Source organism: Melanerpes formicivorus, unplaced genomic scaffold (genome assembly GCF_026170545.1).
Source record: "Melanerpes formicivorus ecotype bairdi unplaced genomic scaffold, bMelFor1.0.p_v2 SCAF_70, whole genome shotgun sequence".
Taxonomy (NCBI): domain Eukaryota; kingdom Metazoa; phylum Chordata; class Aves; order Piciformes; family Picidae; genus Melanerpes; species Melanerpes formicivorus.
The window spans coordinates 2394133-2419536 of NW_027142422.1; the positions used below are offsets into that span (position 1 = coordinate 2394133).

General features: G+C 40.9%; 1 protein-coding gene across 1 annotated transcript in view; it reads left to right on the forward strand.

The window, feature by feature from the left end:
* MID1 (midline 1) overlaps positions 1-25404 on the forward strand; it is a 276661-nt gene that overhangs the window by 15636 nt on the left and 235621 nt on the right. The gene's annotated exons all lie outside the window — the stretch shown is intronic.

The following is a 25404-nucleotide window of genomic DNA, read 5'->3' on the forward strand; positions in this document are numbered from 1 at the left end:
TTATACATCTGCAAAGTATCTATAATATAGAACATAGCAGTTGTTTAATTTTTAACTAATTAGAGAGGCTTGGAAACATCTGGTAGTCGACACCGAGCCATTCTTTCATTGCATCCTTTCTTGGTAAGCTGGGAATGGAATACAATATATCCCAGGAGATGCTCTCTAGTTTATGACAGGTGTGTGTTTCCTAGCTGGCCACTCCATGACACTCTTTGTTTCCCGCAGATACAGCTGGAAATACATTTATGTGGCAGTAAGGAGCTGCAAGGGAAAGAAATACTGCTTTATGAGGAACCTTACATCAGGGATGTAGATGTATAATGTTTGCACAGAAATCTCAGTGTGGCATTCCATAACTTCCACAGACATTTGCTTTGTCAATCAAAATATGAGTTTAATAAAGAGGGCTGATGCATAATGTCCAAAATTAGTATAAAAAGCAGAATGAAGTGTGTGTTGTCAAGCTGTAATCACCCCCCTAGCATATATAACTAATCTTATTTAAACTGTGAGTGAGTTACTCCTGTTGTGTTTGCTGCTGCTTGATGTAAGGGGAGCAGCGAATTTGGGCAACTGCTGGCCAAGTGGTGCTTTGGGCTATGTGTGGGGTCTGTGAGCTTTCTCTTCCTTCCTTTTTCTGGGAGATGTGAGAGTCACTGAGACTGCATGAGAGAGACTGGGGAAGAGTTTAACATAATCAGAAGATGAGAGTCTCCATGCTGAGTTAAAGACAGAGTAACTCCATCAGTGTTGCCTGCAGAGTGTGCTTTGCTTTAGCCTAGCATTGGTCTGGCACTTAGTCTGGAGCAGTGAACTCAACAAGGCCAGAACACTACTTGGTCCTGCGGTCCCTCTATGTGGAGCAGCTCACAGCTACGCTCTTAAATTCTTACCCTCCAAAACAGCCATGTTGACCACCTGTTAGCAAGGACAACAAGTTAACTTCCAAACTGTACCTGGAAATACTTGGAGGCGGTTCCCCATAGCGTAAGTCAAACCCAGACTAGAAGAGAGTGATACACGCAGCCAAACTGCAGCTCCTGGGAGCATCCCTTTGTGTCATTTACTGGTGCAGACATGGTCCAAATGTTCCTGTCTCATTTGTTGTTTGCAACTGGGCTTTCCCTAGGAAAGTGAATGAGGGCAAATACAACCTTGTGAGAATGTCTAGTTAATCTAATCTTCATGGCCTACACAAAGCTGGTTTCTTTAGTCCAGGCCTTTTTTTCCCCCCCCTTCCTTTTTTGTTTCCTTGTAATACTTCTGCATTGTTTGGTTGTTGGTGTTTGGTTTTGGTGTTGTGGGGTTTTGTTTTTAAGTTTGGTTTGGGTTCTTTGTTTTGGTGGGTTTGGGGTTTTTTTGGAGGGGTGGGGGTTTGGTGTTTTGTGTGTGTGTCTTTTGTTTGTTTGGGGTTTTTTTCCTCTAAACAGGAAGCTATCTCTTATAAAACAAATCTTTAATGAAACATATCACACAGCCTCTTGCCTTATGGAAAGCTATAGGACATTTGTCTGCTTTAATCCCATGAGTGCCTCAACCAAATGACTGCGCTCAGATCACAGGTGGTGTGATCCTACTGCTGGGTGGCCGAGGTGCTCTCCTTGCCCTCAACCAAAAGAAGCTACTATAGTTAGGGTTGGTTTTTTTTACCCTCAGGTGCATGAAGGAATAGGATTGATTTTCTCTATTGGATTAGACACCAAAAAAAGAATATCTGAAAAAGTTGTAGGTGGGAAGCAATTTCCCTCCCCCCAGAGTATTGATGGACCTTCAGTTGTGGTGGAAACAGGTCTGGTTCAAGTGCAGCTGGATTCAGTGAAGTGAGGCTAGTGTGTGGGGGGTTCATAATTATTTTTCCTCCTCACTCTTTGTATGGTTTCTCTCACTTTGGATTTCTTGTTTTTAAATTTAAGCTTCTGTCATTCCTCTGAAGTTATTATTTGCCTTGACCCAACCCCTCTCCCTCTTCCCCAAAAGCTCGTGCTTAATCTGATGACATTGTCCAAATGGATTTATGGATTTGTTTACTAACCAGGATTCAGAGTGGGATGGAACAGCTTTGCCTCTGGGAATGGATATGGCTGCTGCTGCTCTCTCCTGAGAGAGGATTATTTTTTTTTTGTCTGTCTGTTTTTTGGTCAGGATTTTTTAAAATGAAGTAGCAAATGATTTTTAGCTCATGGAAATGGAGAGCAAAAAGCTGTATTCTTCTGGAGGTTCTGAAAATGGCAGCCTGGCATTTCTAAAGCCAAGAGGTGAAATCTAACCACTCTGTGAAAAGCATTTCCTCTTCTCTTTTTGGCATGTTTTCACTTATATCCAGGGTGGTCCTGAGGATTTGTGGGCTCAGGGAGAACAGGAAAGATTTCTCATTTAATATTCCTTTCCCTCCCATTTCCCTCTTCTTACTTTGCTCCTTTTGTTTTAATTTTCTTGTTTTGTTTTGTTTCTACTTTCTGCTATTGTGTCCAGGTCTGAAGGGTGGCATCTGAAACATTTGGTTAAAACTATACCCTGTACCAGTGAGAGGCACCATGCACAGCGCTCAGCCCAACCAGAGAAACATACTGTTGGCACAAACTGTATTGGGCTCATGCATGAGAGCAGCAGGCAGCAGCTCCCTGGTGTGCAGGGGCTCATAGCCTTGCTGCTCTCTGCTGCTGCCGTTCCTGGTATCTCCCCTCTGCCTGCACCAGGGGGATGGAGCATTTTGCCTCGTGTTGCCCACTTTTTCAGGGGACAGGGAGGAGGCTTGCTTTCCTCCTGCCTCATTCCTTGCAACCCCACTGATGGTTGTTTTGGTAATTTTGGGTGGCTGGTTGGTTACTTTTCAGAGCTACACTTCTAGCTTAAGCTTTAGTGCAGTTGCATTTTCAAGTCTCTGGCTGAATCTTCTCCCAACTGCTTTTCTCAATCACTGTAATCTAATATTCCCTGGTTTTTACATTGAAAATTTCAGGCCTTTGTTTCTTCCAAAATACACACATTAATGCTGTTACCTACCCTATGCCCCTCCTCAGATCTTAAACCCTGTGCAGTGACTTCAGAAAATGAAGGGTTTTCATCTGTTGTGGGTGGGGAAAAAAGCTTGCCACTTCCATTTAATAGTGCCACAGCCTAACCCAACGATGTGAGAGCGAGCACTGGCACTGAAAGAGCCCTTGCTGGGAGGAGAAGCACATTCCAGAGGAAATTGATTTCCATGTCACCATCTTACACACATTTTGAAAGTTAGGTTTTGAGCCACAGAGTTCACAGCTGATTTATTTGTCTTTAACAAAAAATAAACTGCTTCAAATGGATCTTTAGTGAACTAACAAGTTGCCTCTGACATGGGCTGAGGAAAGGGTCCTGCAAAGAATGTCCAGTGCAGCGTGGTGTGTGGGTAGAGGTCCAGACAGCCTGCTGGAATGCACAGGGACCACTGATGGCAGTGTGTGACTGAAGTCCTCCACTAAACTCTGGGGTTTGTAAAGCCTACAGCTGGAAGGCGACAATGTGGTCTGCTCTCTGTATTTCACAAGCTGCTACACTTCATCCTATTATCCCTGTTGAACTCTGTGTTTCCTGTTTAAGTTAAACACGCCTTCCACAAAGGCCTCTGGTTTTGATCTGAAATTAAGCAAGGTTTGGTTTGATAACTTTTTGTTCTCCTTGGTGATTGACAAAGCCCAAACAAACAATTACTTTGATTTTGTCTTTATCTGGTGTTAGCTTCTGACCGCCGGGGATCATGCTCTTCAGTTAATAACCCTGTTTTCCCTGCGCTGTAGCTGTGCAGCAGCTGTGTCATTGGCAGTCGTCTTGATAAGCTCAGGTTTTGTGTCTGCCCCTTGGAGATATTTTCTATACATCAAACTCTTTTGTACTGTTCATGATTCTTTCAATACCCCCTAAGAGATGCAAAGTTGTGGATGGTAGCCGACATCCTAACATGTTAATGTTTATCTCCCCTTAGTTGGGTCAATTAAGAAAGTCTTTGGTTTTTGGCAAAACACAAAACTTGAATGCATTTGATGAGCAATCTCCACATACACTAAGAGCATGAATCCAGTCAATTTCAAGTGAAGCTCCCAGCTGGTGCCAGCCGGCTTGCTTTCTGAGTGTCACAGGGGCAGGTGTATGGCTGGTGCTGGGTTTGCAGGATTCTGTAACCCTTGCAGCCTACCCCTGGAAGAATCTCTTCATGAAACTGCTGCATGCTTCAGATTAAAACATTCTGTTTGTTTCATACTGTGAAATGTTCTCCTCAGCAGTCATAAGGTATTTCAAACCCTGCTGGTTCCTTTTGGTTTGTTTTTTGGGTTGTTTGGTTTGGTTTGGTTTGGGGCTTTTTGTGTCTGTTCTTTTTTTTGGGGGGGTGGGTGTCTTTTTTTTAAGATTTTTCTGGTCTAAATTGGGTTTTGTTTGTATTTTCTTTGATAATGTGCTTTAGTGAAGGAGTGAGAGGAGAAAAGCCTAGGAGGAGGTACAGATAACTCCTTAACTGGCATGGTTGTTTCCTCTCAGGCTGGAAACTGGTGATAATAAAGGTGTCGTTCCCATGCTTGACGACCTTCTCTTAGCTCAGATGACTTAAGCCTTGTGGAATCTCCTACACCACTCGGCAGGCAGGGGAGATAACACTCCTCAGCAAAGAACTGCTTTGCCTTGTTCTGCCTGCCTTAGCTGGCGTGGCTTCCCTTACTGGTACTGTTTCACTTCAAGTGTGCATTCATGGGATATAAACTTGGCAATGGGTTTGATGGTTGCTGTTTGTACTGCACACGGTCCCTGCTTTCCCCTGTCATTACTGGCCCCCTAATTGTGTGTGGAATTCTGAAAATGTGAAGAATTCCAGCTAGACCAGGCCTGAATTTTTCAGGGCAGCTGTACTTTGACCCTTTTCAGGAGATGATTGAAGGGGTCTGTAGGAGTTATTAGTTTTCTTTATCCCTCCCTGCCTTCCTTCTCCAAATAAGCTCCCCTAAACTATTCAGTGCAAGATGTCTGCCTGCACATTTGGATTAGTGCCAGGAGAGCATGACATATATATTCAGTTTAATTTAAGTGAACTGAATTGCTGAAGGTGGATGTGTGAAGGTACTCTGATTCTTCAGGGGCTGGAGAACTTCAGGAGGTGCTTGGTAGCTTGAGATCCCTACCTTATACCACATGGATAAGCTAAAGTAAACCTATTGCTTTATTACTGTCATATGTTAGCCTCACTCCATATTTTTGTTCCATGAAGTGCATATTGGAACTTCAATGGTTAAATTGGTGCAACCACGAGGTTGTCCTCATTTGGTGTAGCATTGATCTGAGCAAATAATCTGTAAATTCTGATTAATCCTTGCATCAAACTGTTACAATATAGCCAGTAATAAACAGCATCATAAAACTGACATTGCCTAGCCAATGTTTTTCTTCAGACTTAAATGATGGCTTCAAAGAGAGAATTTCTCCTACTAGGAAGGCTAGGAGAAGTGACCTGGAAAGTAAACTTATCTACAAGTGCATATTTTGAGCCTTGGGTAGTTAAATCAATTAAAAAGACAGAGAGAGAAATAGGGTAGAAAAAATAAATGTCTACATCTTCTGTCTTGTGCATTTTGCAAGCAATAGCCAGGGGGATGGTTTTGACCTTAAAGTGAGGTTCACTTGCAGCATTACGGATTTATCTTGCCTGATAGTTAACACTGTTAATATTTATGAAGAGTGGGTTGTTAATCCAGAATATTGGCTCACTTGCTAAATAAATCTCAGTGCTAAAGAGGCAGTCTTTTAACATGCTAAATGATTGGCACTTCTGGGTACAATACCACTTTTTCCATAGCTGAAAAGGAAATGTGTTTTCAGTTTGACCTCACCTGTTTGCATTACAGCAGCATTTGAAATCTCAAGGTGGAACCTCTCCTTACAATGAACTTTGTTATGCTAAACATTATTTAGCTATTTAATGTGATACTAGTTAAATTCTAGTAGCAGGCTGTCAGGGATGACTGCAGATGTGCTCATAAAGAAGAGTGAAGTCCTTTGCCCACAGTCATAAATTAAGGTATTGGCAGAACTCACATATTTAGGTTTATTAACTGGTCCCTTGCACACAGACCCAGTTGCTGACTGACTGATGTTAGAATAGACATCTCCATGGCAGACTACCTGACGAATTTTCTCCCTGAGAGGCAGAGTGCAGTAGCTGAAAGGGACACTTTTTTCACTTGCATGCGAACAAGTGCATGAAGTATTAAAAATGTAAGGCATGGACTGGATCTTTGGAGTTTCATGCAGTTCACTGAGATCTCAGAAAACATGGCTTTAATAAGGGGCTTACTACTTTATAGCCTCAGCACTGGAAAACCAAGCACTCTGCAGCCAGCTTTAATAGTTTCCCCTTTTAAGAAACTGAGTAGTTTGTTTATAGTGACTTTGCTTTTTGCAACAGGAGTAATGTCAATGGCAAATAAGCATGGTTTAGCAAACCCCACTGGCTCGAGAAGTTTTTAAAGGCAGACCAGTATGTTCAGTGCTTAGTGTCATAAATAGCAAGTCAATTCCATCTGGGGAGCATTTACTTTTGTTTTTTTTCATGTTTTTAATAAATTGAGACTAAATGGGCTTGGGGTTGCACCCTGCTTAGAATGAAAAGGCTGGTAGGGAGTGGTGGTGGTGCAGAATGTGATGGGAGAGAGTAATGAGAACACATAAGACTTGAAGGAATGTCAGCAGCAGTATTAGAAAGGATGAGAAACATCCTACTGGGTAGAAAGGGGTAAACCTCAAACCAGGTGGGCAATTTTATTTACCTACTTGCTTTTTTCTTCATTCATATGAGGGGTGTATAGCCTTTACATAGGCACAATGTATGTGAGGAGAGAAATATGTCAGGGGTTATATGAAACAGGTTTGCAGGCTCTATCTGACCACCACTGTGTCCCCATTCTTCACCCAGATTAAAACCTGCCTGCTAAATGTATCCTCATTTCTTGTGGGGGAGAAAGCAAGGGTATCTTGTGCTCTCTGCACTGTTTGAGGAGCATTGACTCCTCTGTGCTTGGCCTTCTGGCTGTGTTAGATATCACAGGTTTCTCTCTCAGGGGAAAATCAATGTTTGTATTGGATGGAACTCAGGACAGGAAACTGTGTGTGTAGGCATTAATTATAAGAATCAGGTTCATAAACTCTCCCTGTTACAAAAATTAGACCCAGGCTTCAATGTTTGCAAAGCTGCTATTTCCTCCTCACCTATTTTCTTATTGCAAAAGATTTGTACCCATTTTATGTGGATTAATGGCTTTCAGTCTGCATTTAAGCTCAATGTGATAAGTCAGAGCCTTTCAGGCTTCTTTTTTTCTTGAAAAAAAAGTCCTTGTCTGATCCCACAGCTTCCACAATTGCTCCTCAAAGTGTCTGTTGTAGAGCAGAACCAGTAATGCTATCCTGGCATTTCACCACGACATTTGCTGGTACTTGTTGAATTATTGTTCCAAAGGGATAGGCAAGGAAGAACAGGTGGTGGAGTGGCCCTCTGTGTGAGAGAGACACATGAAATCATGCAAATCAGAATAGAATAGAATCAACCAGGTTGGAAAAGACCTTTGAGATCATTGAGGCCAACCTATCAGCTTGGGCAGCTTTGTGGGGCCAACAAAGCAAAAGGAAGGCAAACACTGGGGACTTTGGAGGAGGCTGGATAGAACTCTAAAAGGAAAACTGCTGGCAACCTGTGGTCTACTTTGGACATGTTCACTAGCAGGAAAAAGCAAGAAACTTTAATTTCTTAACTCTTCTAGTGTGTAGTAGAGAGGTGGTTGTTAAGTTGGTGTGTTTCAGCCAGCCACACTAACTGAGGTGCTGCAGTCTCTCCTATAAAGCATAACGCTGTAGCAGAGTTGGTGGACTGGAGAAACCTTTTCATATGCTACTAAAGCTAAGCATGTCAGCTCATAATGCTTTTCTGTTATAAATGGCATGTCACTGTGAACAAGGCAAGGGAGACTTAGATTAGAAAACCCCACAAATCTGACTTGTTCTGCATTCTCCATACTGTCTGAATAAATTCTTGTCACACAGATGTGCAATTCATCTTCTTCTAATCAAGTGCAAATTATAAAATGGAAGTCAAGGTACTAACCTTTTTATTCTCAAACTACTGAGGTGATTAGGTTCCAATCTGATGTTTGAATTTCCCATCTCAGGAGTTTTACTCTTTTGCTGTAAGAGGACTGACTACCTTAAGAGAGTTAGCTCTATAAATCCCTAGAGTCTCGCAATGCCATTCGTAAGTCTGAGTAACCCCAAACACAATACTGCTGGCGTCCAGCTTGTGCAATTGACAGCTGGTTTTAGGTTGTTGTGGATCTGCCTTTGAACACTAGCCTGACTGAAGTCCAGAGTGAAAAATCTGAAGGTGCTAATCGGCTCGTGTGAGTGCAGATGACCCAGCCATAGCTTGTGGGTATACAGGCTGAGTCTGAGCTTGGTGTGCAGTGCTGCCATCAGCCTTTTCTAGACACCCCTTGCTCTCAATATGATGACAAGGTGGCAGCATGTCTGCCAGTGCTGTCACCTCCAGCATCCTCCCATGTGAGCTGTGGTATCCTGTGCTTCCATGATAGGCATTCACACCTTCTCAACTGAGACAATGTCACCGTGTCACTCCAGGGCTGTAAAAGACTCATATGCTTTATTTGGGGTCAGTGATAGTTTTAAATGCCTTCCAGCACTCCTCAGATTTGGTATCTTTGTTTTATTACCTGCATTAAATTGTAGGTACTCAAGCCTACTTTGAGGTCTCATCATCACAGAGAGAAATCTTATCTCAAAGGCAGCAGTGGTTCCCTTTTCACCACTCACTCGAACCAGTAACCACTGGTAAAAGGATGCTGGATTTCACAGAGCCCCTGGAACAACACCAACTTGCCCCTTTCCAGCACCTTGAGAAGGCTGAGGGTGTCTGTGTCGTTGACTCTGAGTAACTGCTAAGTGTTATCTGGTGTGAACTGTGGAAGTGGGGACACTTCTGATTCTGGCCCTGCTGAAACTGAACACTGATGATACGTGGCCAGGCAGAAATACTGCTTAAAACAAGAAGGGAAACCACTAGAAGGGAAACTTCTATCTCTTTTATTACTAGTGAGTTACTTGACTCACAGGGGGTTTTTTCAGATTGTTCAGGTAAGCAGAACAGCAGCATCAGATGTGGAGTGTCCCAAAGAAATTGTCACAGAAAAAGCCGGGTTGCTTCTAGCATAGATCATGCACCAAACCCCATTACACTGTGTGGACATCCCCTAGCTACTGATCCTTCCAGGGTAACTGTTGAAACACCATGCTTTGTCACTCTGCAGAACTTACTCTCTGAGTTAGAAGAGCTAAGGCGAAAGGCAGAGCTTGATGTGTCCAAGCAAAAATTCCTTGAAAGTTCTGGGGTCAGAAATGAAGCAAAGTGTCATCATTGAGCTGATTTAGCTGGGGCTTTGGCAGTCTTCTATGGGAGAGCTGCTTGATAGAAAAAAAGAGGGTAGGGTCATGTGTGTCAGTTACAAAGGTCACAAAGTTATATGGTACGTTGGTTATCTGTCTCATCACATCTTGTGCACTTTGTTGATGTTATCTAAGACCTTTATAGTGGGGCATAGCTGTACATAAACCTAAAGTATATTGCTGTGTTTGTAAGTGAGGGGAGGAGACCACGCACAATGTAAGACAGATGCAAGCTGTGTACTGTTGTGTGTGCTGAGCAAACAGCCAAGATTCCTTAGGGGGTTTAGGAGACAGACACACTCCCCTGTGTTCTTGATAACAGCATGTAACAGAAGGGGGGGAGATAAGAGGTTTAAAACTGTCACTTATGATCTTGAAAGTGTCACCTGATAAAGCGTTACAGATTTTCCTCAGAGTCTTTCATGGCTGTATTCAAATTTTACTGACCATACCAAATTTAGCAAAAAAGGAAATAGACTTTCAAAGGGAACCACCATTCAGTGGCATAAGTTGAATGTTCTGAACAGGAAGCCCACTCTGCTTCCCTGTTTCTATTTAGCAGGAGAAAATCTGATATTCCTACACTTATTTCTGCAAATAAGTAGGGATGCCTGTAGCTAAAAAACTTCAAACAAAATTGTAGAGTGAAAGAAATTGCTAAAGCAGTGAACCCAGGATATTTATTCTAGCAATTTTACTGAGATTTAATCAAATCAGTGTATCTGCTGTAGATTTCTGAGGGAGCAGCTCCTGGATTTCTGTTAGGTTTATCCCAGCACAGGGAATGCAGACATTGGTGCTGTGAGCAGGTATCTTTGAGGGTTTTGACCACTTCCTCAGTGAGAATAATTTTTTTCAGTGATGTTGTTCTCAGTGCCTCTGACAAAGTCATTTTCTCTGAGAAGCTACAAATGTGATCTGTGAGAATTTATTTTGGTCCACATTAGGTAGTGGGTGATGCATGCTTATTTATAAGACACATCGATAATGGAAGAATGAAAACTTCATTCAGAGGACTGCCCACAAGAAAAGAGTATTTTCTCCTTAATGGAGTGAAGTTGATAGTAACCCTTTACCTTCTGATGTAATAGATTTACAGTGTCACAGGACACAGCCAGAAACACAGAGTAAAAGCAAAACAAACCTGCCAACAGTTTGGAATGTGCAGGCTGTGTCTCTTTTGACATGCATATGGAGTAGTCAGTTTTAAACGATGATGATATTTGCCGTGCAGATCTTTCTCCCCGTGGCCCTTTGGTAATTTCTCTTTTGTCTTCAATGCTGTTTCTGAGATAGAAAAAGAAGTGTAGCAACATCCTAAATACTTCAGCATAATGGAATAATATTATGATTTGAAAGTTGAAACTCATGTGGTTTTGAATCCGGAAATCCTGGAGACACAGAGCTGTGGTTTGCGAAGCTGCGTTACACATTACACTGCATGATTATGAAATCTTCTGTTTGCTTTAATATTGTATTACATTGATTAAGAGATTCCTTCACTTGATATGTTAAAGAAGAGGTAAAATTAAATTAGCTTCACTCACTGCATGTAGGGATGCATCTATCACGAATCCTGTGTTACAGGGATTTTAGCTTCCTCCTTCATTGACCCTACGTGGTGGGTTGTCACCAAAGCCACTGTGTCAGTCTGTTCCTCAGCTGAACAGGGGAGAGAAATCATGGCAAAATGCTCAAGGGAATTTGCTTGGGTATGGAGGCAAATGTCAAGCAGGGAAACATTCCCCGGTTCCCTGATTAGATACAGCCTGAGATCTCACCTATGAGAGCAAGTATTTATCCCGTGTATATACATCTCTTTGATGCGAGGTCATCCACAAGCAGCAGTGGATTATACTGTCTGGCATTGCCATTTGTTCCTGCATTATTAGAAACCCTGAGGTAATGATTCTTTTAAATTACCCAAATTTCTCCAATGTTTTTCATATTTAAGTAACTAAGCTATTGAAACTCCGAGCTACTTATCCGAAGTTAAAGCTGCTTTGCTAACTGCCGAGTCCCGTGCGGTGTCTAACTCATGAATGCTTTCTGTTAGTGTGTTGGTGATCTTACAAAGTCGTTGCACAAAGACAATAGCACTGCTGCTTAATAGAAAGCTAACTGGCTGTTTGATACTTTGAAATGATTATTCTCAAGGAAAGCAGTTGCATGGAAGACATGCTATTGTAGTAGCTAATACCAGAAATTGGTTTTCATTGCTTCTAAAGCCCTCTGTTGCATAACGATCTGTGCTTTGGCAGGAAGGAGAATGTCTGCAGCAGTATGAGCTCCAGAACAGGAGAAAGATCCCATAAAATCCCCTGTTTTGCAATGTCTAAAATGTCTTTTGCTGGCTCTTTTTTGACTGTTTCAGAAATCGAAGTAGCTTGGTTTTTGCTTTATAGGATATGTGCCAGTTTCACACTTAATGTCTAGGCACTTCTCATGTGTACCAAGGCTAAGTGCTGGAGACGAAGGTTATGAATTAAGCAAGGGAGTAATTCCTTGATTCCTTTGAAATGGAAAGAACAGGGGTTTGCACAAGATTTTTAAAGGCTTACCTTACTTACTGCTATTATGGGGAGTATCTCAATTGTGTCTAAACTAATATCCCAGATCAAAGCACCGTTGTTAAAGGCCATTCAAATTCGTAGTGAGGGAGCCCTGACAAGCCAAAACCAGAAGTCAAGTCGTACGGGTAAGCTTATGGTAGCGAGTAGCAGAGGAATATATCAGGGAAGTAGTTCATGTATAAACTTTCTAAACTAGAAATGTACTTTGAACATTTTTTGTGAGAATGTGTAACCAAAATTTGGTTACTTAAGTGTTTCTAATATTGTCAAAAATGACCTTAAAAATAGATAGCAGAGTTTTCAGCAGTAGCTGTGTCTTGGCAAATCAAACTTTGACAACTGCTGTGAAAACTTTGGACAGGAAAACTGGGGGGAGGGGAGTGGAAATCGCCTTTAAAAAGTCAAACAAGGTTATAGTCCATGGCAGTAACTTTGCAAAAGACACAAGATACTTTATTTAGTACAGCTTTTGGGTCTAAACAGGTCAAGTGCATGAGACACGGATCTAGATCTCACAGATACAGCTGCAATTGGGAGATCTCTTTTTTTTCCTTGAAAGGTACAGGAAAATGTATAACAATATGTAAGGAGGTGTAGTGGGTTACAAGTGCATAACAAATCCACTAACTCCTTAAGCTATGTAAATATGAAGTAAGCCAAGAGATTTAAATTAATCAGAGACTCCTACTGCAGCAGAATGACTTCTTCTGGGGTTTGATGTTATCATTTTTCTGTTGCAAATCCTGAACTATTTGGTCTGAGACTTAATTTCCACACTGTCTGCATGTTACAGAATAACTATCCAGAATAAGCATCCGTCTCTGGTATTGCATGTGACAGGAGGGAAAGGAAAGCCCCTCTATACAATGCTGTGCTTAAAAATGAACTTTTCATCATGTTTGCAAATAAGGGAAGGCACAATGGCATCCTGTGTCTCAATCTCCTCTGTGTATTCATCGTGGATGCTTACTTATGAAGCACAGAACTAAAGCCAAACTGTGCACCCCTGGTTACAAGACCCAGGGGATGACTGGATTCACTGCTTGGTAACTTGCTCCTCAGGGATCAATTACAATTACACCAGGTAAAGTTAAATAAACACATAAGCAAATAAATATAAGTACTGCATACTAGAGGTGTTACTCATTTCTGGAAACTGGCATCCAGGGAATCCAGGTAGCCAGCCCTTTTTGTGATCTTCTTTACAGGAACCACTGCACAATATCTGTAAATTCCAATTTATGTCACCATTTATTGTCAGGAATAACTTTTAACTATAGAGTTCTGCTATCCTTGTGGAAGGAGGAGAGGTATGATCTTAGCTGAAAAACTGCCTGCACTCTCACAACCCCTACAAGAAAATATTCTATGCCTTTCTCTGCTGATGCTCATGGAGAGAACCATATGAAGGAACTTTAGTTTTTGTTTATGTCAGTAATTTAATCTTAAATTCATAAGAAGGTATTTATTTTAGCTCTGCTGGTGATGAATTCTTTTTGCTTTCAGATAAATCACAGTTAAGAGAGCTGTTGAATAATTCATCAATATAATTCTGAATGCTTTAGTATATTGGATCTCAGAAAGTATACCTAGAAAATGGGCAGGGAGGTCACATAAAGCACCCCTAATGCTGTGTGGATGTATGTGCTTGAATGTGTATGAGCTTGGTCTCTGTTTTCACGTCGATCTCCTGTTATGCTGCTGTGCTTACTGGATTTTAATAGGGGTAGCTCCTGGTTTGCAGCATTGCAAATGGTAAAAGAAGCAGGAATATGATCTGATATGCATGGATGAAATGGAAAACACAGGGGCAGATCTACCCCTTGCAGTAATGTATTGGCTCATGTTTAAACATAAATGACTGTATCAACAAGCAAAGAGCCATTAATGAGCAGCTGTTAACACGGTTGGAGATTTTATCATATGCATGAGTACCTCTTGCTAATGAGCAAATGCTTCATTTGTCAAAGTAATATTGGTTTCATAGAGATGTAATTCCAAGTTTCTTCTGTTGTACTGGGAATACCAAATGAAATAAAGAATGAGTTAATTGGTGCTGGTATACTTAAACAGATTTAGAAAGAACGGAGGAGTCTTTAGCTGAGAAATGTGTTTTGTTGTAGAGGGTTTGCTAGCAAAGCTGAAAAAACCCCACAAACCAATAATTAATGAGGGGGGGGAGAAACACTGATTTTTCAGGACCCCCTCCTTATTTACTCTTTTAGTCAATAAAAGTAATCTGAATGACTCTTTGAAATACACTCTGTAGCTAAATCAGGGAAAAAAAAAGCATTTCCAAAAGGCTACAGAACACAGATGCTTAATGTAAGTGGTCTGTAAGTTTTGCCCCCCTGGTGGTTAGGAGAGTCTCTTCAATAGGGATCCCATTATTTATTATTCATTAATACTAAGTAGCACAAAAGGCAACTACTGAGGAATGCAAAATTGAAGGTTAAATTAATAAGCAGATATTGAAATGAAATTCATGAAGGCATGACATTCCAACAGTCCCCAGCTCCCAAATATTAAAATGAGGCGTTTCTAATTTTTCCACCCAAAGCAAGCAGCTCTGTGTGAATAGTGTTTCCCTCTAAGATCTTACAAGTCTGATGCTCTGAGATATCTGGACACCCACTAAAATTCCTGATCTCATAACCTGGGACGGTCAGGCTGAAAACGGAGCTTTGTATGCTATGGTAAGTGTGGAAACCAAGAAAGAAGCAGTTAATTTTTAATTAAACACTTCAGGAGTTTGTTGTTGGGGTTTTTTGTTGTTATTATTATTATTTAACTGTTGAGTCAGCTTGTTGGCAGAGCTCTGTGCTTAACATTTGGAAGACAAATAGAGGCAGAAATTATTAACTGGCCTTTGTGTTTATAGCAAAATTGAGAATATGTGAAGAATATGTGAAGGCTTGAAATAACCTGATGGGAGCCAATGGCTGTAAGTCCGTCGTTCTTTGCTGCAGCCTGCAGCTGGCATCTCGCCGTGTTCCTTAGAGTCATTCTTGACTCCCTGAAGTCAGGCAGTGCGTAAGCTTTCAAAGTCTTGAATTTGGGGTTTATTAACTAAAGTCTCATCAAGGTCTTACAGAAGCTTGTGGAATCATGAGCTAATGAGAGCTGATCTTTGCAAAAGTCAGACAAGCTTGGACTAGAAGTATGGCACAATTATTTTCTCTATCAAATCCCAGTGGCTGTTGAGGATACCCATTAAATTGTGTGTAATTGCTGATGTTAAAATGCTTCTATCATGGGTGAAGGAACAATAGTTCTTTTATATGGGCTAGAAACACCGAGTAAGGAAAACCTCTGCTAGAAGTGGCTCATACTCAGAGCAGTAAAAAAGGGAGAATGTGGCTCCCAAGAAGATTGAACAGAACAGTAACTTGAGAAACTGCATGGAAGCTTGACCATGGTGTTTACTTTGTTAGCCACATTCACCAATGGGTTTTCATATTCAGGTAGTGGTACCAAAACCATGGTTGTGAGACCATTCACCATGTGCAAAGCCATCAGATATGCCCCTCCCCTCCCCATGAGAATCATGTCAAATACTGTAGACATTTAACTCCTCACTGTCATTGTTCCTTCTCTTATTTCACTCCACCAGACTATTGTATTTTATTCTGATAAGAGCTCTTGGCAAGCCACAACAGATTATCATCCAAAGCCTCAACACTTAGCTTACCTCCCGTCCAGGATTTACAGCTGAGGTTCACTTCTTAAGGAACAATTTACTGAATGCCAACCAACCATTCAGATGTGGTCTAGAATAAATGTGAATTACTGCTCTGTTGTAAAAGTGATGTAAGCACAACTTAGTGAAAATAGGCTCGGTAGCAGCATTGTCTCTGTGTGTGAGAAGTATGACCAGTATCAGCAGTATGATCACTGTCTATTAAGCATAGGTTCTCTGAAGATGCTCTAAATTTGAGACACACAAGGGATTTTCCACTGTTGCAGAGCTGCTGCCTCTTGTATCCTAACACACAGCTCTAGAAGTTGAGTTCAATTGAATTTATGCTTAAGAATATGCAAATGACATTTTTTTTCCATCATCAATAAGAGGTACACAGTTTGCTTTGGAATTACAGTCCATGAGGACCCAGGGGCACAGGAATCACGTGAAGTAGAAGGCATTAAAGTAGGAGTGCTACTTTTTCAAAGCAATCATGGAGCAATTCCATCTCTCTGTTCTTTTTTGTTCTGAGTGAGCTGGCAAATGGTGTCTGAAATATCCCAGTGTTTTCTCTTTATGGAGCTGCTGTCAGGTAGGTCAGCTACTGAACAAACAAGGAGGAGAAAACATCCTGCCTGTAGCATTTAACTCAAAGCATTAGGACATATCAACAACATGACTTCAACTTTTTATTTCTCTTGTCTCTTTTTGTAGCTTCCACAAGTCATAGCCTCTGCTTTGCTCCACGCTGGAATGCAGAGGAGTGTTTGTTGTTTTGTTGGACAGGTCTGAGTTAGAATTAACGAAAGCTAACACAAAACTAGCAGAAAAATGGCTAGGAATGTTTTCCAGAAGTGCAGATTTACTTCATCCAAATGTCAATATTCTTCCTGGCATGGTTAATTTTGGAATGAGAAGTTTCCAGACTTAATGTTTCTGTTTCTGCTCATACAAGCTCTCCTGGCCCCCATTTAGACTCTGAATCTGTTTGGTGAAGTTTTGTTTGTTTGTTTGCTTGGTTTTTTTCTCTTTTGATAACACCTGTGGAGATCTGGGGTCTGCTTGTTTGTGGTAACATCTCATTGATGTCATGCTGTTCTTCTATTTGCCTGAAAAGCAACATCTCTATTTGATGTATTTAGGATGAGTTTATTGGGCTGATCTTCCCAGTTTTACAAACTGAATACAAAGCTAGCAGTGTAGAGCAGGTGGCTATTAAAATTCAGCTTGAGGCCAGCTGTTAGCTGGTAGGTCCATGTGAAGTCACAGCACTAGAAATATATCTGGTTGGGCTTTTTTTCCTCAAAGCTGTGCAGCTGGTGGTGCATTCTGTTGGCCAGCTTAGTGACCTTTGTGAAATGTAGCCCTATGATAGCCCTCATTCACCTGCTTAAGTCCCAGGTGGTCTCTTTGCACCTTTCTGCAATCTTCTTTTCCATTTCTTCACTCCGTGGTTGATTGTGGTTGGACTTCTTTCATGGTGCTGCTGAAAAACAAGTATGTAAGCATGGTGCTCAAAACGAAATTGAGACTCAGCCTTATGCTGTCCAAGGCAAGGAACTGTAAAGCAGGGACTGCCTTGTGCTTTGCTATTGTACAGGTGCTGGTGGCGTGTCAGAAACACTCTGCTTCTGTGTGAAGATGATGCTTTCAGGTTGGAAGGGTATCCTTTGGAGACTGCAGCATAGCATCAATAGTAGCACCAGGGTCACAAGCACAAAAAGAACCAGCAAAGTGAAAATTAACTTCCTTGAAACACTCTTTTTTTAATCCAAAGGGCATGTATACAGAATAAATGTTGTCAGATGAATGGCTGAGTTGGCACTCAGCTCACATCACCCTGATCTTGTGCTTTTCTAGCAATAATCCTTGTGTAATTACACATTTGACATGTGAAAACTGCCAATGTGGTTTGACACTGCTTAACAATGTGTAATCTTTCATGCTACAATCTGCAATTTTCATAGCTGTATGAGAGACTATGTGCTGTCAGCTCTCTGCACTCTGGGTTCATTGGGACTGACAGGCTGCATATTTGTTAGTTTACTTTTGCTTACTCAACATGTAACTGTATATTGGATTCAGACTCTGATTATGTGAACTTGAGAGGCAAGTTCTACAATTAGAACACTCTTAATTCGCTCTTGCTGTTGTAAATCTTCAGAATTGATGGACTAGGCTTACTGCTGCATATGGGAGACAGCCTACTGGTCTCTGATTTTTCCATCAAAAGCAGATTACCATTTCCAATTTCAGATATCTGTTCTTCAGATGCTCTCCTTATAAGTAATGAATAAATGTTGTAAGCATTATAACATAGAAGGAGCTTTGAACAGGAGACAATTTCAGAGTGTCTGACTCTCAGTCCTAATCAAAGAATTATAGATGTGAATCTGCTTCACTATGATTTGTACACAGAAACATGAATGAGAGTGGGAGAACAGGCATCTGAGAGAGGACTTAAATCTTCTCTAATCTTTTCCTCACCTTTGGGAATACAATCATCTGGCTAAAATAGCATCAGAGAAAGGGAAAATATTTATGATCATGCAATACAGCACGATGGGTCCACTGTGGAAACTGTTTTCAAAGCTCTTGTATTTAGAGAAAAAAAAGTAGTGCCTTCAGACCAAGTGGATGCACTGAAGATACTTTAAGGTCATTTGATAAAAGACAGTGTAACTCATGTCTTACTGCTTGCTTCCACCCATGGTGAGGCACTACAGTTCCCATCTCTCAGTACAAAATGTATTCTTGTGGTTTAACTTTTCTTGAGGGGGTAATTTCTTCTATTAAAAAAAAAAATCATAGGATCAATAAGGTTGGAAAAGACCTCAGAGATCATCAAGCCCAACCTATTACCCAATACCAAACACCTCCTGACAACTAAACCATGGCTCCAAGTGCCCCATCTAATCCTTTTTTGAACTCCTCCAGGGACAGTGACTCCACCACCTCCCTGGGCAGCACATTCCCATGGCCAATCTCTCTTTCTGTGAAGATTTTCTTCCTAATGTCCAGCCTAAACTTCCGCCTGCACAGCTTGAGACTGTGTCCTCTTGTGTTGTTGGTGGTTGCCTGGGAGAAGAGACCAACCCCCACCTATCTACAGCCTCCTTTCAGGTAGTTGTAGAGTGCAATAAGGTCTCCCCTGAGCCTCCTCTTCAGGCTGAACACCCCCAGCTCCCTCAGCCTCTCCTCTGATAGCATACTATGAAATTTTCCACCAGTTAGTTCTATGAATGAACTATCAGACTTTCATTCCAAGTTTGTTGAAATTGAGTACATGTTTTTGGATCCATTCTGGATGTAGTGATTGCAGTGTGAACTTCCTTGTGAACAAACATTCAGGAGCTAGCATTCAACTATTTCCTGATGTTGAGGTAAGGTTAATGTAGAAATTAATACTGCAGCACAGACAAGACTGTGGGCTGTATCAGATGCTTAAGCTTCCTCCCAGGACCTTCAATTTGGAGAAAGGACACGTTGGCACTAATGTCAAACCATAGTGGTAAATTACTTCATTGTCATGCCCCCAGTGAGATGCCATCATCCTTTTAACAGTCCTTGCATCTTTGTGCTAAAAAAGTGATGGTTCAATAAAAATAATTAGAGAGGTGGAGGATGATTGAGTGGCATCTATATTATATGTACCCACATGCACACATCATTTCCTGGCTGTTGGAGCAGTGAGGGGAAACATAATGTTCGAACAGTAGGTTGCTATGGCTGGCTGGTTCCTTGCCAAAGACAGATCTAGTTGCATGGGTTTCAAACATGTTGCCACTTTCAGGTTGGAAATAAAGCCCTAAAAATCAATAATTGGGCTTCAATATTAAGTAAGTTGTGTACAGTAATTTCATTGTGGTTTTATTAGATCAGTAAAATACCCACTGTGGAACAGCATCACAAGGAACTAATTCATGTACCAGGGTTAAAGTCTAATACATGCCTAAGAGTTTAGAGAAAGGGATTTGAAAGAGGTGAAGGAGCTATATAGAGGCTTTAGTGTTTAAAGGAGGTTTCTAATGAGAAAAGAGTAACAAGAAACTAAAGTCTAATAAAGCAGATACTGTAAGATTTGAAGTTTCAGATTACCTTCATTTGCTTTGGGAATTGCTAAGGAAACAAGCTCCTGGGATGCTTTCTCTATTATGCCCCTCGTCAGCCTGTCTCTTTCCTCCCTTCCATGCTGAACATACAGAACCAAACAATTAATGCTGAGAATTCTTAAGCTTCTTTCAATTAAATTTGAACCACCATTTGATTAAAACATCTGTGATTGTGTTTGCTTTAAATGCTGTTGTATGTCTGCCACCTTTCTTCATGCTGAGCAAAGTCTGCCTGCAATTTGTGAGGTTTCGAACAAGTGGATCTTTGTGGTGCTCTCTCATCAGCAGCTCAGATTCTGCTCTCATTTTCGTTTGTGTGCAATCTACCGAGCAACCTTTCTCTACAGACATGGGGTTTGAAATCATCCCGGTGTTTGATATTATACTGGATTTGTATCACTGTGCTTGCAAATCAGAATTAGACCTCGATCAGGGAATTAAACTCTTAACCAGAAGTTGTTCCCACAGACCACAGCTCTTTCAGAATAATCATCATGTTGGTCAAGCATGCAGAGGAAAGTTGTGTCACTGGTATAACTGGGCTTGGCAGAAGTGCCTAATGTGCTCATGGCTGTGCCAGCAGCACATAGCTTTTGTATTGTGTGAGAGAAGAAGATTATTTATACTGCTACAAATTGAATCTTTGCCTTATAATGTGTCAAAATGCAGTTGTATGTTGTATCTGAAACAGTCCTGTAGCGATAAAACACTTTAAAGCAAAGAGAAGCCTTAAAGAACACATTGCTATTAATCAGTTCTGAATGAAATAGATGGTGTATCAGGGCTTTTAGAATGTGATAACAATGATAACATGTAGCACAGAACATGAGGACCAAGCAGAAAGCAGCAGTGGGAATATCACTGTTTCTAGTTCATGTTCATTTGTCAGAGTTAGTCAAATCTCAGAGAAATTTAACTGTAAAGCCTGAGAACTCTTTGGACAGCAGCAAAATAGACTGTGGAGTTGTTTTACTAGCAGTTTCACAGTCCTGATGCATTTCATCACACACATTTAATCTTGAGGGAGCTGACTTAAAAATTACATAAGATCAATTAATAAAATTCTCCTAAATTCCCTCTCAGTGATTTTTCCATTGCTTATTTTGTGCTCATGAACAAAAGATGCAGAAAGCCCAGCAAAATCTGGTGATAGTGAAGTGCAAAATTGTGGCATGAAGTATGTGACTACAGTGTGACAGGTGGGGGAAGTCCTGAACCCAAACCAGGTGCCATTGCTTCCATGAAATTCATGGCTTGTTGTTCACTTTCTCTGCAGTCACACACCTCACTGCTTCTGTGTATTATGAGCTTCCTATAATAATTGTGCATACAGGAAACACAATAATTGAAGACAAATATGCAAATAGATGTGGAAACACTATCAGCACATTCCAGACACAGTCTTTGATATTCATAATTTGTTTTCAATATCTTTCTCTTTGCTACAAAAATCCACAGGGCTTGCTTTTGTCTGTGCCAGATGCCTCTCAGATAGAGGAGGTAGTTGCCAAACTGCTCACCATGCAGTGGAAATGGCAACTGAAAGCGATTACACCCAACATATGGTCCAAAGTCAGACATCTGCTAACAAAGATTAGGGCTGCTGTGGCAGATTCTCACTTGTTCTAACGAGCCAAATGATCTTGAACATAAGTCCATTAGAACAAACGAGAGTAGCCATCAATGGTTTTTGCATCAGATCTGCCTCCTCCCGCCTCTCTCCATACACTCCTATGCCTTGCCAGCTCGGGGAAGCAGTGGTATCATGGGAGACATAGGTGTGTTTGCCAGAAGTATGTCATAAAGCTATTTTAATTAGTTACAAAGTAGTAAGAATAGTACTTCAATAAAAAAGGTGAATCTAACAGTTTTAGTGGAATGCAGTAAGAACTTAGGGCAGGTACCTGGTGAATTTAAGTAGTATACAGGGAGGACCAAGGCAAGTTCATTGTTTCTCATGTCTGGAGGTGATGTATGTTCTTTGTCCCGCTGTAGTTTCATCACTGGAGAGACAGCACTGTTTCACATACACTAACAATGTGGTCGTCTTTTATTGTTAAGGCAGAAGTGAAGCTTACATGCAGTCACAGGCTTGAGGATTCAAGTTCATGGGTTCTAGGTGAGAAGAGCTGAGAGACCTACGTGAGAGGTGTTTGTCTCAATGTATCACAAGATGCCCAATTTATTAAAGGCTGGGAAACCAGACACCAAAGTTACAGTCATAGTAGCACTTGATACTGCATTGCCTTATGGACAGGGATGGCACAACAGGGGTGCTGGTGGATGGAGTGGCTTGACGTGGCATAAAGAAAGAGTGAGAGCTGTTCACTGAGGAGGTGTCTACTGACACTGAGAGTGTTCACTGAGAGTGAATGCCAGGAAAAGGGAAGGGGCTTTGAAGGCTGTGACTTTGGGGGTCACAGGTTCTAAGCTAAGGGCAAGTATAATAATAGAGATGGAGAGACAGGAGGTGTTGTCAGAGGGGAAAGTAAAAAAACTCCAAAACCTTGTGATGTGAGAGTGGTGATGGTGTTAAAGTAAGATAGTACTGGTTGTGCTGCTTGTACTGCTTGTGTCAAATGAAACTGGTAAAAGGGGGTAAAACTGGGTGAAGGAAGTTTGATAATTGGGCTGGGTAGTAGTACTTGCTGAGTGTTGAAAACACTGCTGTTGCATCTTACTTTGAAGCAGGTACCTACTTTAGAGACCCTCACTAAAACAAGGACTAAACTCTAGAACAGAAAGAAGCTGTGCAGCTGGGGCTTTATCAGTCCTCTGGAGAAGGAAGAATATTAAGAGAGGATTATCTCCTCTGCTCTTTATTTTCAGGTAGAAGATTATTTTTCCACCAGATCATTTTGATGTTAAGATACATCATACTTTTTTGATGTACTTGAACAGGAAGTTGAGCATTAAGAAAGCTGGTGCACCAAGCCATTCTTGAGGCATGAGAAATAGTATTAAAATGCCAAGTGGTGTGAGAATGTGTATGATATATATATATGAATCCATGAGGTGTGTGTATATTAATCCATATCATGATTATGCTACATACGCAAACTAAAAGTGTGTCTCTCTCTACATCTAGGAATAACCATAGATACAGATGTGAATGTGTGTGTATTGAGATATATATGCAGCCTTATTAGGCTTCCTCCTGTTTTAGGGAGAATATTCTGGAGTGCCCCTGGGTGTACAATAGAGTTCAGGTCCTCTCCAGCTTTATGAGAAAGAAACTTCCATTATGGAAAATGTTTTTGCTGAGTCTCCTGAGTGTTACTTGATACATTCTCAATATAGTTTGTAAAATATGATGGAAGCGTTCCAGTAAAGAGGTGCAACATTAAATATGAGATTATTAACAGCATTCCTTTTGGCTGGGCAGGTAGAAGGTGTATGCACTTTCTGACTTTTCAGGCATTCACAATAACCTATCTCTAAAGTTTTAGGTTTAATATCCTACAGTTGTGGCTGACTAAAGGTAGGGCTAAGTGGCTGATTGTTATAATTTTTCCCACGTGATTCTTTTTGATGTCATAACCCAAGAAGGAGGCTAAAGGCCATAAACTGTGTTCATATTAAGATGTTTTAATTAGATGATGTTTAAATGAATTTGGAATCGACAAGAAGTTGGTGTTTAACCCATCTACTCGCTAATAAAAAACTACAGGTGCCTCAGCAAGGGTTAAAATGGTGCTTATTGACTTATGGAAGATAGAGAGGCTTGCTTGTAGCTGCAAAAATCAATGTGTAAGATTGTTTAGATATTAACATTTCAGGAGTTGACATGTTGCCTTTTGTCTTCTGATTGAAGATCATTGTCCTGGCATCTAATCTGGAAATGACAGGTGGTTATTCTCTGCATGTAAAGTGCTAACACAATGGAATTCAGACTTCTCTGGAGTCAGAATCACCTATCCTAATTTTGAGCTGCTAAGGCTCTGGGTGTTTGCCAGCTCAGGGATCTTTCTTCTCCAAGTGAAACAATGGAAGTGGACACTTCTGCTTGGCAAACACCTAAGGAGTTTGTATTCATGTTTGGCCCCCTTTACAAAATGAGAACTTAATTTTCCATGGTATGCTTGTTCAGATGCCTACTGGGTTCTGCTTGGACACTCAAGATAGAGGTTAAACTGAGGGGAGAATCTTTGATTCACAATTTGCCTTCATTCATGTGTTTTGGAAGATTGCAAAGAGGAACATCTTCAATGTTCAGTATTCCTAAGGTTGGAAGAGACCTCAAAGATCATCGAGTCCAACCTGTCACCACAGACCTCATGACTAGAGCAGGGAGGACACTGCTGCCCACTGCATATTTCAGTGTGTAAAATATCTTTGAATATTTTTCTTATTTCTGTTACAGCTTGAAACAAGCAACACAGTGCAACGTTTGGGGCACACCTTTGCATGTTAAATAAGAAAAGCTGGGTGGATGTAAGCTGTCTTCAATATACCTCCAGAATCAGGCTTGGAGTTCAGTGGTTTCCTTTAGGTGAACATAATGTCTGCATTGTAGGGTTTTTTTCTTCTATTATTCTTGTATGAAGGAACGTAATTGCAAACAAATAACCCCCCCTCATTATATATGCAGTATCATATGTGATGTATCTATATCATCTCCTGCCAAGTGTATGAATTGCCATGGTAGACACTGGCACACAAGGGAGTCACACATCCTTTGGGCAGTTAGTCATTTGCTGTGACATAGTTTCAAATAATTTGAAGACATATTTCTGCTTGCAAATTGTTCTCCTAAAATGTTTCCACGAGTCAATGTCTTAAATTAGGCCTTAGTGGAAAAATGGATGAAGCATTAGATAATTCTTTCCTCCTCTATCCATGGAAATAAAGTTACCCACTACTGTCTTTCAGCCTTTCTTTTTCTGTTTACTTTAAGCTTCTAATTAGTTGCAGTGATCAGAATTGCTTTCTATTGACTATAATAGATGGAATTCCAATAAGGGAGATTGAAGCTGCCCTAAAAATAAACTGTGCTCTATTAACTTCCAACCAATGCATAGTGGCACCAAGCTCCTTGCAAAGTGGTGCTTCAGTTGTTTCGTATCATTCTATGGCTGACGTAGGGAAATAGGATAGCTTTGATGTGGTAGTTGTAAAAGGTGAGACAGAAAATTACCTGGGTAGAGCCTGTACTTTTAAAGTATGTTCTGATGAGGCTCACTTAGAACTGCATAAAGTGTTAAAAATTTGAGTCTTTTAAATGCATTATACAACTTGTGTGAATAAAAAAAGTTCCAGCTTCAGCACTGCAGAGAGCTTGTGTCGTTCGGATTGCCAAACAATGTGGTTCAGTACTATATTTAGATACACCCTTCTTGAAGAAAGAAAAGGACTGATTTAGGAATCCTCCTCTGTTCTCCTGCTGAGCTTGAGTACAGAGCAAATGCACTCTCCACCAACAAAGCTGACAGAACACTTAGGCTACAGAGTTTGCAGAAACTGGTGAACCACAGACTTGAAGTAATTACTGTTGACGTGTTCAAGAGTCTATCTTACTGTTCAAGAATATAGCTCACTTTCCTGCTTTAGTCAGGCCTGATTCCTGCTG